Genomic DNA, 15,017 nt, shown 5'->3' with positions numbered 1-15,017 from the left:
GCAAAAATGCACCATCGCCTATGTAAGTAAAAATTCTTGCACTGGCCCTACATGCGGGTGCGGAAAAATTGGACCTTGGGTGTTGGCGGTGCACAACGCCGAGAACATTACTTGAAGATGGAATAATCACCACCAAAGTTAGGCAGTCTTCCAGAGATCCCCGATCCCCAACATATTTATTCGGTGATATCTGCATAGGTTGGACTTGATGGACCAATGTCTTTATTCAACCTCAAATACTATGTAACTCTGTAACTATGCATCAGGGGATTGATAGCTGCTTCTGATCCAGGACTGATTCATTTTGATAAATGTCAGCCGGTCAACGGAGTCTGTGGACAGACGCACTCTTTTATCTGTCACAAAATCTCCAGCAGCACTGAACGTCCATTCTGAAAGCACGCTGGATGCAGGGCAGCCCAGTAGCTTCATGGCATAGTGGCTAAGTTCTGGCCAGTGATCCATTCTCAAGACCCAGTAAGCCAGTGGATTGTCTGCTGGAAAGCTCTCCAGGTCTGCTCTTGCCCCTAGGTAATCCTGCACCATATGAGGCAGACGCTGCCGATGGGTGCCTAAAGTTAGTATCCCTGGGCGCTGAGGACTGAAAAAATGTCTGAAGGCATCAGTCAGGCGGCCCCCTTTTCCACCGCTCTTCCTTTGACCAACTGAAGCCTCAGAAGCACCTCTTTCATGACTTGGTATCCTACCAGTGTCTGGAAAGGTGTTACACAAGTTTATCTTCAAAGCATCCTCAAGTTGTTTCATCCTGTGCTCCCTCTGTGAGGGCAGGATGAGCTCGTCAACTTTGTAACATGTAACGTGGATCAAGAAGGGTTGCCAACCAGTAACGATCCTTCTCCTTGATACCACGAATCCTGGGGTCGTTTCTCAGGCTTTGCAGGATAAGGGAGCCCATGCACCGTAAGTTTGCGGGGGCTTGAGATTCCAAGTCTTCAGGGTCACTGAGGATGATGCGATCGTGCACTGCCTCCTCCCAGCCACGTACTACTCCTTTGGTTTCTGCGGACACAAAACCCTCCCTTGAAGACTGCCATATGTCATCCTCTGCTTCAATGCCCCCACGGCTGCCATAATCCTCCACCTATTGTGTGGTCTGCAGACCCGCAGGAATGGTTTCTGCGTAAAGGGGGCCTTGAGAGGTAAGGAAGTTCTCCTCTTACTCCCGCTGTTCTGCCTCAAGTGCCCGATCGATAGTTCCCCGCAGAGTATGCTCCAGCAGGAACACAAGAGGGATAGTGTCACTGATGCATGCATTGTCACGGCTCACCATCCTCGTCGCCTCCTCAAATGGTGACAGTACAGTGCATGCATCCTTTATCAGCAGCCACTGACGTGTGGAAAAAAAGCCAAGGTCCCCTGAGTCTGGCCTTGTGCCATACTCACAGAGGTACTCGTTGATGAGCCTCTGCTGCTTTAGTCAGCATTGCCAAAATCGAGTTCCACATGGTGGGCATGTCACAAATCAGACGGATTGTAGGCAGGTGGAATCCATGTTGAATTTCAGCCAGACGAACACTGGCTGTGAATGAGCGCCTGAAATGGCTGCAGACTTCTCTGGTCTGCCTCAGGAGATCTTGCAGCCCTGGGCACCTGGTTAAGAAATGCTGTACCACCAAATTGAGGATGTGTGCCAAGCATGGTACATGCATCAACTTTCCCAGACGTGGGGCGGAGAGAAGGTTGCTGCCATTATCGCAAACAACCATTCATGGCTCAAGCTGCCATGGTGTTAACCACCTCTGGGCCTGTCCCTGCAGAGTTTACAGAATCTCTGCCCCGGTGTGGCTCCTGTCCCCTAGACAAACCAGCTCAAGCACTGCATGGCATCTTTTTGCCTGACCCATTGTGTAGCCCCTTGAACGCTTACAGTGAACTGCTGGTTAACCGGACAATTCAGCAGAAGAGGCCATCGTGGTGGCTGAACAAGCTCAAGCATGTAGCCCCATCCTGGATCCCTCTCAGCTGCAAGCAGAGTTACCCAGTGTGCCGTGAAGGAAATGTAACTTCCCTGACCATGCTCGCTATACCACGTGTCAGCGACAATGTGGGCCTTGCTCCTGACTGCCTTGTGCAACAAGGCCAAAACATTTTGCCTTCAACATGCTGGTTCAGAGCTGGAATGGCCTTATGTCAAAATAAATGGTGTTTGGGAACTTTCCACTGTGGCACACTGTGTGCACATTCAGCAAACTCATGGAAGGGGGCAGAGTACACCAGATGGAAAGGCAGCAGTTGTAAGCTGGCATTTAGACGCTGAGCATGTGGATAGGTGGGACAGTATTTTTTTTTGCTGCGGCAGCTGGGGCAGCAAAATTTGACTGCTAAAATCTACAGCTGGTGGACTGTTGGCAGATTTGGCAGAAGGACGTGTGACACCCATTGCTATACCATCATCCCTGCCAGTGGAGGTTGTTGACATGGCATGATGTATAGTAGGGGTAGAGATGACTGATGAGGAGCGAGGAGAAGTGTGGCCCTTTCTATGGTGCTGTTGCCAACGGGATGTCTGGCAGGTGGTCAGATGTCTCTTCAAGCACGTGGTACCCAATTGGTTGATGTTTTTGCCACACTTGATCTGCTTGAGACACAGGTTGCAAATAGCAATGTTGCAGTCTGTGGCACATGTGCTGAAAAACTCCCACGCAGCTGAGTTCCTGGAAGTGTGCTGCGAGACAACAGCGCCCTGCACCAGTGCAGCTCTGCCTTCTGATGAATGGGGTGGCAGCTCATATGGCTGCCCCTGGAGGACATCCTGCCTCGTTGGGGTTGTGCCTCCTCCTCACTTCCCTCCTCTGTTCGATCAGGCACCCAAGTAGAGTCAGTGACCTCATCATCCCCTCTGTTCTCATCGCTGGAACCAACCTGGCAGTATGCTGCGGCTGGGGGAACATGAGTGCCAGTTTGTTGTCCATCATTGGCACCCTCTCCCTCTAGACTCATGTTACTCTCTTCCTCAACCTCAGAGCCAATATCAGACCACTGTAATTGCTGCGCATCCTCCAACAGCATGCCACTGATGGTGTGTTCAAACAATTCAGCTGACTCCTCCGTGCATGAAGGTGGGGGTAGGAGTAGCTGTGGACAAGGAGGCAGAATAGGCTACTTTGGCCGCTGCGATGGCCTGGGAACCAGTATGAGCTTGGGTGACTGAGGATGAGGAAGCCTTAGTTATCCAATCCACCACCTCTTCTGTATGTTGTGGCTGAATAACATGGCCAGCACCAGATAAAAGGACAAGCATGCCCTGCCTGCAGAGGATGCACCACGTCCACAACTTTGGCCTGCGAACACAGAGGCTGCTTGCCCTCTTATTGCTGCATGGGAGCGTCTGCCTCTCCTTGTTAGCCTTCCCGACATGATGCTTATTGCAATAATCGACTGTTATAATCGACTACTATAATAGACCAGTATGACTAACTGCTATAGTATAGAACGCTGATATAGAACGCTGTATAGAACTCTGATAGAATACTCTCTTTTTAACTACTTAGGGCTGCGGTGTAAGCAGCCTTATATAGTGTGCTGCTGGGACTTAGCAGTGAGCCATGATTGGGCAAAGTCTTGCACCTGACCTGAGATCAGGTGCAAGCCTTTAGCCAATTAGGGCTTCACAAGGCGCCGAACAGCCTTATAGTTTGTGTGTTCGGCGAGCACACGAACTAGCAATGTTCGAGCGGAACTCATCAACCCAAACATCAAGCCCATCGGGTGGGCGTGGCTTGGCAATGGCCGGGAGCGGACGTGTTCTTTAGAGCTCCAGCGGCATTGCAGGGCCCAGGCACACGAACCAGCAGCCTGTAACCTCCTAACAGCACAGCGATGGGCGGCAATAAGAAGCGGAGGTCCGACTCACCCTCCCGCCAGGCTTCCTCGTCCAGGAGACGTGATATCGGGGCTTTTTCCCGAAAACGGGTGCCACAAGATCTGCACAGAGTGCAGCCAAAATGGCGGAGGTCCGGGAGCAGCACAGGCCGCCATCCCCTGCATCTCCATTGGAATCTCTCCTCTCCGTGCGCGCTAGCGAGGATATAGAGACCCCTGATCCTAGTGATGGTGAGGGAGACGACAGAGATATCCCCTCCGTAAGTACTTTGCTCTTTTGGACATTGAGCCTGTAAGAAGCCTACTTCGTTACGTCCCGGGATCACGATCCGTGACCGCGCATGCGCACAACGGGCTGTAGCGTCTCCTCGCGGCGCACACGCACGTCGACCCTCGGCTCCTCCTAGCGCAGGCGCACGAGGCTCCTTAAGGCGTGGCCAAACGAATCTTCAGCGTCCGAAGATTCACACTCTGCAACCTCATACCGCAGCGACCAGGGACCAGCACCTCGCAAACCCCACTTAGGGGGTAGCTCTAAGGAACGTCAGGAGGGATTTCTGCGATTGCCGCCCAGGACGGCTAGAGAGTGGACTGTTGTGCTCACCACCATCAGCCATAGGAGACATCCAGGAGTACTCTTCCCAATCTAATATGGATCCAGCGGAGATGGCAGGTCACATTTTGACCCTCACCCAGCGCATGGATGCACTTACGCAGCATGTGAAAGAATTAAAAGTGGAAAACCGGACCCTAAAGTCCCTTCTGGCTCAACCAAGAGAGAACAACCAAGGCCCTGAACCAAAAGTCAGCCCCCCTGACTTATTCTTTGGGGAGAGACGGCTGTACAGGGAGTTTACAAACGCATGCAAACTACTGTTTGACCTGAGACCCAAAACCTACCCCACTGATAGAGTAAAAGTACTTACTACCATTTCGTACCTCCGAGGGGAGCCCAGAGCATGGGCGACTACCTATGTGGAAAAGGAGGATCCCATCCTTAACTCCTATCCCCAATTCCTCGAAGCCATGAATCTACTCTATGAGGAGCCCACTAAACAGATCACCGCTGAATTGGAGATTCGGGGACTTAAACAAGGACGGAGACCTGTTGAGGACTTTATAGTTGAATTTAAGAGGTGGGCCAGAGAAACCGAATGGAACGATCTCAGTCTGAGGAACCAGTTCAGGATGGGCCTGTCAGACCCCCTCAAGGATGAGTTGGCCAGGTCTGATCTTCCACCCACTTTGGAAGCCCTAATGGGTAGAGCTATCACTATTGACAGACGTCTTCGAGAGCGGAGACTGAAGAAGGTGACCGGAATTGCAGCCACTCCCCGAAGACCACCCCAGGACTTAGGAGAAGAACCAATGGAGATAGGGACCATCAGGGGACCATTGACCCAAACCGAGAAGGATAGGAGACGGACCATAAGGCTGTGCTTATACTGTGCATCTCCAGACCATACCGTAGATGACTGTCCTTCTATAAGGAAAAAGTCCGGAGGTAAGACAAAACCATCTCCACCTGCATTTAATTTTCCTCGCCCTCAACATTACTTATACCTCTCTCTTGTATTACAGTGGGAGCACCACAGGGTCCCTGTTGAGACCATGGTGGACACAGGAGCGAGCGGGAACTTTATTGATGCCCAACTCGTACACCTCAATAAAATCCCATCTTGTAAAAAGGCAAACCCTGTGTCTGTCAGTTTTGTCGACGGTTCTACCCTAACCTCAGGCCCAATTACCTATCAAACTCAACCCCTTCTGGTCAGTGGGCCTCATAACCATACTGAATACCTTACATTCGACGTGATCGCTTCCACAACGTTCCCCGTTATTCTCGGTCTTCCATGGCTGAGAACTCACAAACCCTCCATATGTTGGAAACTTAACAGTTTATGTTTAGATTCAGAGTATTGCAAACTTACCTGCTTCCCTTTCACACCTTCCGAAACCTCGATCCACGGTACCACTACGTGCTGGAGGTTGATGCCTCGCACGCAGCGATTGGGGCCGTACTCTCACAGAGGTCCTCCCTACTGACACCATTGCACCCAGTGGCTTTCTTTTCCCGCACCTTGAACACTGCAGAGGTTAACTACCCTATAGGCGAAAAGGAGTTGCTGGCAATAAAAGGGGCTCTGGAGAACTGGCGCCACCCCCTGGAGGGGACCAAACACCCCATCATGATTTACACCGACCATAGGAATCTCCAATATCTCCAGAGCAGCAAGTCTCTATCCTCACGTCAGGTGAGATGGAGCTTTTTCTTCAACAGATTCAATTTTGTGATAACATACCGGCCTGGTTCAAAGAATGGCAAGGCCGACTCCCTCTCTTGCATCCAAGAATCAGAGAGATCAGAAGGAAGGCCTACCCAAATCATCCCTCCAGAGAAGCTGCTCGTGACAACCCTCAACCTGAAGAGACAGGGGCAGAAGGAGATGAGCAATGTAGAACCACCAGCAGATTCCTCTTTCAGGAAGGACGCCGACGGACTTCTATACAAAGACTCCAAGTTGTTCATTCCTCCTTCACTATACGCAACTATATTGAAGATGTTTCATGACGCTCCTTTAGCCGGACATCCCGGGATTTCCAAGACCTTGACGTTAGTAAAGAGACATTTCTGGTGGCCGGGAATGCACCGGACTGTAAAGGAGTACGTTGCTTCCTGTGCGATCTGTGCAACAAGCAAGCCTGAAAGACAGAGACCCTATGGACTGCTAATGTGTCTCCCCATACCAACCAGGCCATGGGAGACAATATCAATGGACTTTATAGTGGAGTTACCACTCTCATCAGAGCACAACACCATAATGGTAGTAGTGGATCTACTCACTAAAATGGCGCACTTTGTTCCTGTGAAGAAACTTCCATTCTCCGTTGAGACTGTTAACTGCCCCAATTCTCAAGATTCCAGATCCACGGTACCACTACGTGCTGGAGGTGGATGCCTCGCACGCAGCGATTGGGGCCATACTCTCACAGAGATCCTCCCTACTGACACCTTTGCACCCAGTGGCTTTCTTTTCCCGCACCTTGAACACCGCAGAGGTTAACTACCCTATAGGAGAAAAGGAGCTGTTGGCAATAAAGGGGGCCCTGGAGAACTGGCGCCACCTTCTGGAGGGGACCGAACACCCCATCATGATCTATACCGACCATAGGAATCTCCAATATCTCCAGAGCAGCAAGTCCCTATCCTCACGTCAGGTGAGATGGAGCTTTTTCTTCAACAGGTTCAATTTTGTGATAACATACCGGCCTGGTTCAAAAAATGGCAAGGCCGACTCCCTCTCTCGCATCCAAGAATCGGAGAGATCAGAAGGAATGCCTACCCAAATCATCCCTCCAGAGAAGCTGCTCTTGTCAACCCTCAACCTGAAGAGACAGGTACAAGAGGAGATGAGCCATGTAGAACCACCAGCAGATTCCCCTCTCAGGAAGGACGCCGACGGACTTCTATACAAAGACTCCAAGTTGTTCATTCCTCCTTCGCTATACGCGACTATATTGAAGATGTTTCATGACGCTCCTTTAGCCGGACATCCCGGGATTTCCAAGACCTTGACGTTAGTAAAGAGACATTTCTGGTGGCCGGGAATGCACCGGACTGTAAAGGAGTACGTTGCTTCCTGTGCGATCTGTGCAACAAGCAAGCCTGAAAGACAGAGACCCTATGGACTGCTAATGTGTCTCCCCATACCAACCAGGCCATGGGAGACAATATCAATGGACTTTATAGTGGAGTTACCACTCTCATCAGAGCACAACACCATAATGGTAGTAGTGGATCTACTCACTAAAATGGCGCACTTTGTTCCTGTGAAGAAACTTCCATTCTCCGTTGAGACTGCTGATGCCTTCACAAGGAACATAGTAAAACTACATGGACTGCCAGCAAGGATAATATCAGACAGGGGTGTGCAATTCGTGTCCCATTTCTGGAGGGCACTATGCCTCAAACTCGGGATAGACCACAGAATGTCCAGTGGGTATCATCCTCAAACAAACGGTCAGACTGAGAGAACAAACCAGTGCCTAGAACAATACTTGCGTTGTTATTGCACCCACCTCCAGGATGACTGGAGTGACCTGCTTCCGCTGGCAGAATTCTGTTACAACAATACCACCAGTTCCTCCACAAAACATTCGCCTTTCTACTCCAACTACGGGTTCCACCCTTCGACTCTCCCTCCTGGCGCTGTGCCCACCAACGTCCCAGCTGTAGAGGACTACGTGACTACACTCCAAGGGTTGGCAGAGACCCTCTGGCGAAACATCGAAGATGCCCAAGCAGGCCAGAAGAAGTATTACGATCTTCGTCGGAGGTCTCCACCCCGTTACCAGGTCGGGGACAAGGTGTGGTTATCCACCAAAAACCTCAGAGTGAGGATTCCTTCCAGGAAACTGGGCAGATTATTTATAGGCCCTTACCCAGTGGAGAAAGTCATTAACGAGAACACAGTTCGCCTCACCCTTCCTCGCGGGTTGAAGGTGCACCCCGCCTTCCATGTGTCCTTACTCAACCCCTACCAACCAGGTCGCTTCCCGGATAGGCTGCCCTCTCCTGCTCCTCCCATCCTGGTGGAGGGTGAGGAAGAATACAAGATAGAAAGGGTTCTGGACTCCCGAAGATACCGACACCAGCTTCAGTACCTCGTCAGATGGAAGAACTACGGACCCAACGCAGATTCATGGGAAGATGAGGGGGATGTCCATGCTCCAAGGCTGGTGAGGGAGTTCCACCGCAGGTATCCACAGCGTCCGTCCTCTAGCCCGAACCCCAGAGGGGTGTTATACACCCCCAGGGGTTATTAAGGTCCTTGGACCACAGCTGTGGAATTGGCTTACTTTCTGAGGTAACGGTATCAGCTCGCAGCTCTACCTCCGATGCCCAGGTTGTTGATAAGGCCTGGAGAGAGCTGCTTTACATCATACCCCGTTTAGCCCCCTCAACCTGCTCTTTCCACTTAAGGTTTTCCACCTGTAATTATGCCGACAGTATACACAGAGGGATTCCTAGGAGGCGGGGTAACTGGTTACCAAGCATACAGTGGAGCAGTCCTTTGGTTATGCTATAGATTAAGGTTGCAGTACAACAAGCATTTGCGTAGGAATGCAGCTATGTGTTAGGTTATTATGCCGACTACTCGGGTGAGTGGGCGGAGTCTCGAGGCGCGCCTGCGCATTGATACTGCCGGACGCCGTACGAGAGTGGGAGGAGTCCCACAGCGCGCCTGCGCAGTGGTGCGTACGGCTCGTTGTCCCGGCCGAGGGGTGTGAGGAGTATCAAAAGGGGTTCCCCTTAGGGGGGGGTCCTGTAAGAAGCCTACCTCGTTACGTCCCGGGATCACGATCCGGGACCGCGCATGCGCACAACGGGCTGTAGCGTCTCCTCGCGGCGCACGCGCACGTCGACCCTCGGCTCCTCCTAGCGCAGGCGCATGGGGCTCCTTAAGACGGGGCCAAACGAATCTTCAGCGTCCGACTGTTTGCAACAGTGAACGCAGAAGATTCACACTCTGCAACCGCATACCGCAGCGACCAGGGACCAGTACCTCGCAAACCCCACTTAGGGGGTAGCTCTAAGGAACGTCAGGAGGGATTTCTGCGATTGCCGCCCAGGACGGCTAGAGAGTGGACTGCTGTGCTCACCACCATCAGCCATAGGAGACATCCAGGAGTACTCTTCCCAATCGCAAGTACATGGGGACATTGTTGCCATTGACATTGTACTATCCATACTTAAGCCGGGACTGTTTAATTCGTATTGTGTGACCAAGGGAATAACTGTATAACTTGCTTGTAGTCAAAGTCCAGCTGACTGTCAGTATAAGGAAGTTACTTGTCTCTCTTAGTATACGTCCACTGGGGTTGCCTGTGCAGTACCAGGTCTCACCACAGTACAACCCAGCAGAAGTTAACCCTCTCTCCCCTATTCATTCAGTTAACATACACAACCTCTCAGTACGGTTTACATGATGTTAAAGGTCTCCTATATTTCTCAACGTTACTAAGTGAGTAATTTGAGACCATCAACTGACCAAACCGCAAGGTACCCTCTCCGCAGTTGTGATCCAAGGCTTGCGCTGAAGAGACGTTACAGAGACTATGTTCCATAACCTGGAATCCACACAAATGCAGGAGATGGCTGAAATTAAGGAGGGTTTCCACTCCATGCACCAGCGTTTGGATGTGGTTGAAAATACCTTGCCCCCTGTCACTGTGGGCCTGGGAGAGCTGCAGCATATTGTGCAGCAACAGCATGTGACTATTCAATCCTTATGGACTCAGGTGGAGGACCAGGAAGATAGGAATAGGCGAAATAATATTCGCATACGCGGTCTCCCTGAGGCTACTCGCGCATCAGATCTGAAAGCCACGGTTCTGGGGATCTTTAACACCCTCCTGCACAAACCGGTCTCTGACCACATTGAACTGGATAGAGTGCACAGAACGCCGGGCTTCCGCAGACCAAATGCGACACAGCCGCGTGACGTGCTGTGTAGAGTGCACTATTTCTCTGTCAAGGAGGATATCATGGATAAAGCCCGTGCGGCCGGCACGGTGGATTTTGACGGAGCACAGCTCTCACTGTTCTCTGATCTCTTCAAACGCACGCTGGATAAATGCAGGGCTCTGCGTCCCCTCCCTAAGGCTTTGCAGGATGCGGGTCACACCTACCGTTGGGGATTTCCTTTTTGTCTCTCTGCTAGGAGGAATGGGAAGACTCATCTGTTTCGTGCCCCGGTTGATCTGGAACCCTTCCTCACAGTGATGGAGCTGCCCACAGCGGCTTTGGACGCTTGGCCTGATGCCCCATTACCCCCTTTCACCGTTGTCCCCTCGGGGGATCAGTGGCAGCTGGTCTCGCCGAAGCCCCGAAGAGACCGCAGGTCCTCCTCTAAACCCACCCCCGCTAATGCTCCAGAAGTACTGTTGGGGTCCGCTGTCCCTGGCCTAGGTCCCATTCGCTGAGCCCTCGGACCCTCTTTGCCTGATGGACTGTGGACTTACCTGGAAGCCCCGGATGCATACCTGCACGGCTGCGAGGGTATCTGACAGGGGTTGCCTCGGCTGCCTTACTGCCCTGTCCTGGTGGTCTAGAAACCCACTGTTTACCGATGCATGTTTTAACACTGTGTCTTATATGTTTTTGATATGGTTTTCTGGTGCTGCCCATTATGTTATGTCCTGGCTCTTTCCACTTATGCACTTGTTGCCTTCCCATAGGAAGGTCCCTGTTGTTATGGGCCCGAGTGGGAATCCAAGGGCACTGGGGCTCCCATTATGCCTGGTATTTCCCTTGTGTCTCCTACTCGGATGGGGGCGGACCCTGGGATTGGTTTAGTTATGTTGTGCAATTTCATGCGGGGTGGCTCTGATCGATGCTGCCTGCTGCTTACTGTTTAGAATTGTACTGCTGGTTCTTTTATTGTTGCTATTGGTTATGCACTTTATCTGGTGTCCCTGGATTGCACAGGGCTATTGCCTCACATGGCCCCCACTAGGTGGCGCTCTGGGATGGCGGTTGCCTTTTGGCCCATGTTCCCAGACCGCGCTTGGGGATTTATTTCCCTACTTTTAGTTGGTGCTCCACTGCTGAGGTCTGTCCTCCTCAGCTTATTCCTCTTTCTTTTCTGCCTAGCCCCTCTGTCCTCTCTTGGGCACTCCCTTCTCTGCCCCCTCCCCCCCCCCAGATGGGGAGTCACGGGTTCGGGTTATGGTTATGATGGTTATAGTGCTGTTCCCCTATGGCTGAATTGAAGCTGTGTTCCTTGAATGTTCAGGGCTTTAACAACCCCAAGAAACGCTACCAGTTACTGTACAACATGCACAAAGCTAAAGTCCAAGTTCTGTTTTTGCCAGAGACTCGCTTCCGGCCTCGGCGGCGCCCAGCCTGCCTACCCGATATTTTGATAAGTGGTATACTAGCAACAACCCTGCTACGACGACTAGAGGAGTTGCCCTGGGATTCCACGCCACCTTGCCTGTGACAGTGCTGTCGACCCTTCCAGATACCGAAGGGAGATACCTCTTTGTGAAGTGTTCTATTTCCAATAAGGTTTTTACCTTTGCAAATCTACATTTACCGAACCAGGGTCAGCGGGGGGGCGTTCCAACGCATCATGTCCAAACTGGAGGACTTCATGGAGGGATACCTAGTGGTGGAGACTTTAATTTCATCATGGAGCCCTCCATGGATTCCTCCTCCGGTAAGACCCATTTTTCCTTACCTGCCTTGAACGTAGTCAGGATGCGGCTGAGAAAATTGCAGTTGGTGGACCTCTGGCGTGTCCTCCACCCCAGTGAGAGGGATTACACGTTCTATTCTGCCCCTCATGCCTCATACAGCAGAATTGATTATTTTTTCACTTCTCACTCATTGCTAGACTGGCACCCACAGATTCACATAGGTAACCAGCTCTGGTCAGACCACTTTCCTCTATTTTGCTCTTTTGCTATCCCTGAGGTACCTCGGCGTCAATCATCCTGGCGTCTCAATTAAACTTTGCTTAAAGACCCTGTGCTACTTGCCTCCCTATGTAAGGCCATTGCTGAGTTCCGGACGCATCATGCCTCCGATACTACTGCCCTCCCCGTACAGTGGGAAACGCTGAAGTGCGTCCTCCGGGGCTTGCTGATTCAACACGGCTCCAGGCTGAAACGCTAACGTACCGCACAGATTTGCGCGCTGTTGTCCAACGTTTCCTCCCTGGAACTTAGTCATAAGACTCATGTATCCTCCCAGATCTATCAAGAACTTTGTACCACCCAGCGTCTTGTACTAGTTATAGACCCATCTCCCTTATTAACATAGACATAAAAATGTTCACGAAGCTAATCGCCAACCGGTTGAAATTGTATGTCCCGTCCCTAATTCCTCTGGATCAGGTTGGTTTTGTGCCTTCCAGGGAAGCGAGGGATAATACAACCAAGTCCCATCCCTGGGTTGTTGTACAGAGGGATTCCTAAATCTAGGAAACCGGTGAACCCTATTGGAGTTCAATAGGTTCAGTCGCCCCTCTGTTCAGGAGAGAGTTAAAAATACCCCTAATAGTAGGTTCCAGGTCCGCCGTACCTGTTGCCTCCGGCAGGCCATGAATCCTAATGTTATTCCATCTATTCCTGTCCTCAGCGTCATCCATGTGTGTCCAGACAGATTGAAGCATCTTGTGATGAGCATGCGCTACTGCTTGCAGCTCTATTATAGCGGTGCGTCGTGCATCTAGATGCAAATCAACGGTGTCTAGGAGCTGATGGACCCCCCAGAATTGCTTAATGAAGACCCGCCATGTCAGCCCTGTGGATGTGCTCAAAGTGCGTGAACAGGGCTTCCATATCTCTCTTAGAGGGGAGGTGGTCAAGCAGCTGCCCGACATCGCCCGCAGAGCCACCCGGGACAGAGTCCTCATCAGAGGAGATGTCCGGATCGTCCAGCGCGGGTGGCAGATCAAGGGGGCTGAGAGGAGGGAGAGCCAGGGAGTCCCCACGAGACACCACCATCTTGGCTGCAGAGTCGGTAGAGCGCGTGGATGCAGGAGCCGGAAAAAAGGTATCGATACAGGTTTTCGGTGTCCTGGAGTGCTCCATTTTAGAGCCCTGGGATTTCATGCCGCATTTGGAGCCCATTGTCGGTGTAGAGGGAGCGATCAGAGGCACAAAAACAAAGATGCCCAGTTACATGCAAGGGAGCTAGGGACGAACACGTCCACCCGCCGCCATTAGCAAACTCTGCCCCTGGCAAGTTTTTTAAAATTATTGCTATTTTTTTTTCTTGTTTATTTTTATGACCCTGGAAAAGCACCCTCCCAGTGCAGAGGGCATGTAGCCTGGTATCACAGGGGAGGGGGGCGCTGCCAGGCCTGTGCTCAGATCAAGGGTCTGGTTGGGATCTTTAGGGGGATCCCACGTCTCCCCCCCCCCATTTTTGGGGGTGGGGTTCCTCCTTAAAGCCATACCAGCCCCTTAAGGTCTGGTAGGAATTTTAAGGGGGAACCCCACGCACTTTTGTTTTACATGGGGTCCCTCCTAAAATTCCTATCAGACCTAAAGGGTCTGGTATGACTTTGGGGGGGGGGGGGGACCCCACACATTTTTTTTCTTTTTTTTATGAGGTATTGTTTAGGAGGGGGAACCGCACGCTGTTTTTTTTTCCTTTTTAAATGTCATTTTTATTCTTTATAAATTTCATTTTTGCTGCAGCAGGTTCTATACATTGTATAGATGTGCCACTTTACAGGCAGTTTAAGGGGACCCCTAGGCACGATATGTAAAGGACTTTTTCATTTTTATTGTTTCACTTTAAGTGATGTTAAAATCAATGCTCCTTTAAAAACTGTATTTTTTAAAAGGTTTTTTTTCATTTATACATGGTCCCCAGGGCAGTACCCGAATCCCCATACCCTTTTTATGGTCAAAAACTTACATGTAAGCCTTCAAAAAGGGGACAATTGAGTTTGACTTTGAATTCTGACTTTTTCTGTGTTTTTTCCATGTTCTAAAGTTCGAATTCGAGCCGAACACGGGGGTATTCGGCCCATCAATAGTCCTGATGGGTTCTTGGCATAATATTACAAAACCTTTAAAACGGTTTTAATTCCATATCTCCTAGATGTATACTGAGGGGTTATAGCCTTCTCTGCCTTTCCATCCGATATGCTCACAGCCCTTATTGTTACTATTCTAAAACCAGCAATGGAACCAACCTTACCCCAACATTTTTGCCCAATTTCCCTCCTTAATACCGACCTAAAACTTTGGGCAAAAAGTTTTTTTAAATATTCAATTTTTATTAATTTTCCTCAATAAACAATAACAAGAAAATTAGGGCTGGTAATGATTACAATTTTCCTGTTCGATTAATCAAATTTTTTTAAAATCGACTTTGAGGGGGCCTCACCAGGGTAGCAGGGCTCTGTGGGGTCTAACCAGCCTTGTTAGAACAACAAGAGGGCGCAAAACTAGGTCAGCTGACTGGTTCCCAGACCCACATAAGTAAGTACATTATACATATTTATTTATTGTTCCTGTCACCTTCCCTGATATGTTCGGTGCAGGCAGTCAGCTGACCTAGTTTTGCGCCCCCTTGTTTCTATCTTTGGTTTTCACATCCGATGCACTCATGAACCAGGAGACTCACCGGCCCAAATGATTCAGTTCAG

The 15,017-nt window shown here is 50.7% G+C and overlaps 1 long non-coding RNA gene across 1 annotated transcript in view; it reads left to right on the top strand.

Moving 5' to 3' along the window:
• LOC108799163 overlaps nt 1–5,435 on the top strand; it is a 12,314-nt gene extending 6,879 nt beyond the window's left edge. Inside the window, exon 3 of the long non-coding RNA XR_001942007.1 lies at nt 5,425–5,435. This is a non-coding gene — a long non-coding RNA (uncharacterized LOC108799163). The remainder of the gene's footprint in view (nt 1–5,424) is intronic.
• Nucleotides 5,436–15,017: the final 9,582 nt, after the last annotated feature.

This window comes from Nanorana parkeri, unplaced genomic scaffold, assembly GCF_000935625.1.
Source record: "Nanorana parkeri isolate BGI_ZX_2015 unplaced genomic scaffold, ASM93562v1 scaffold1646, whole genome shotgun sequence".
NCBI lineage: Eukaryota > Metazoa > Chordata > Amphibia > Anura > Dicroglossidae > Nanorana > Nanorana parkeri.
The sequence above is the reverse complement of the archived record's forward strand: the minus strand, read 5'-3'. Positions and strand labels throughout refer to the sequence as shown.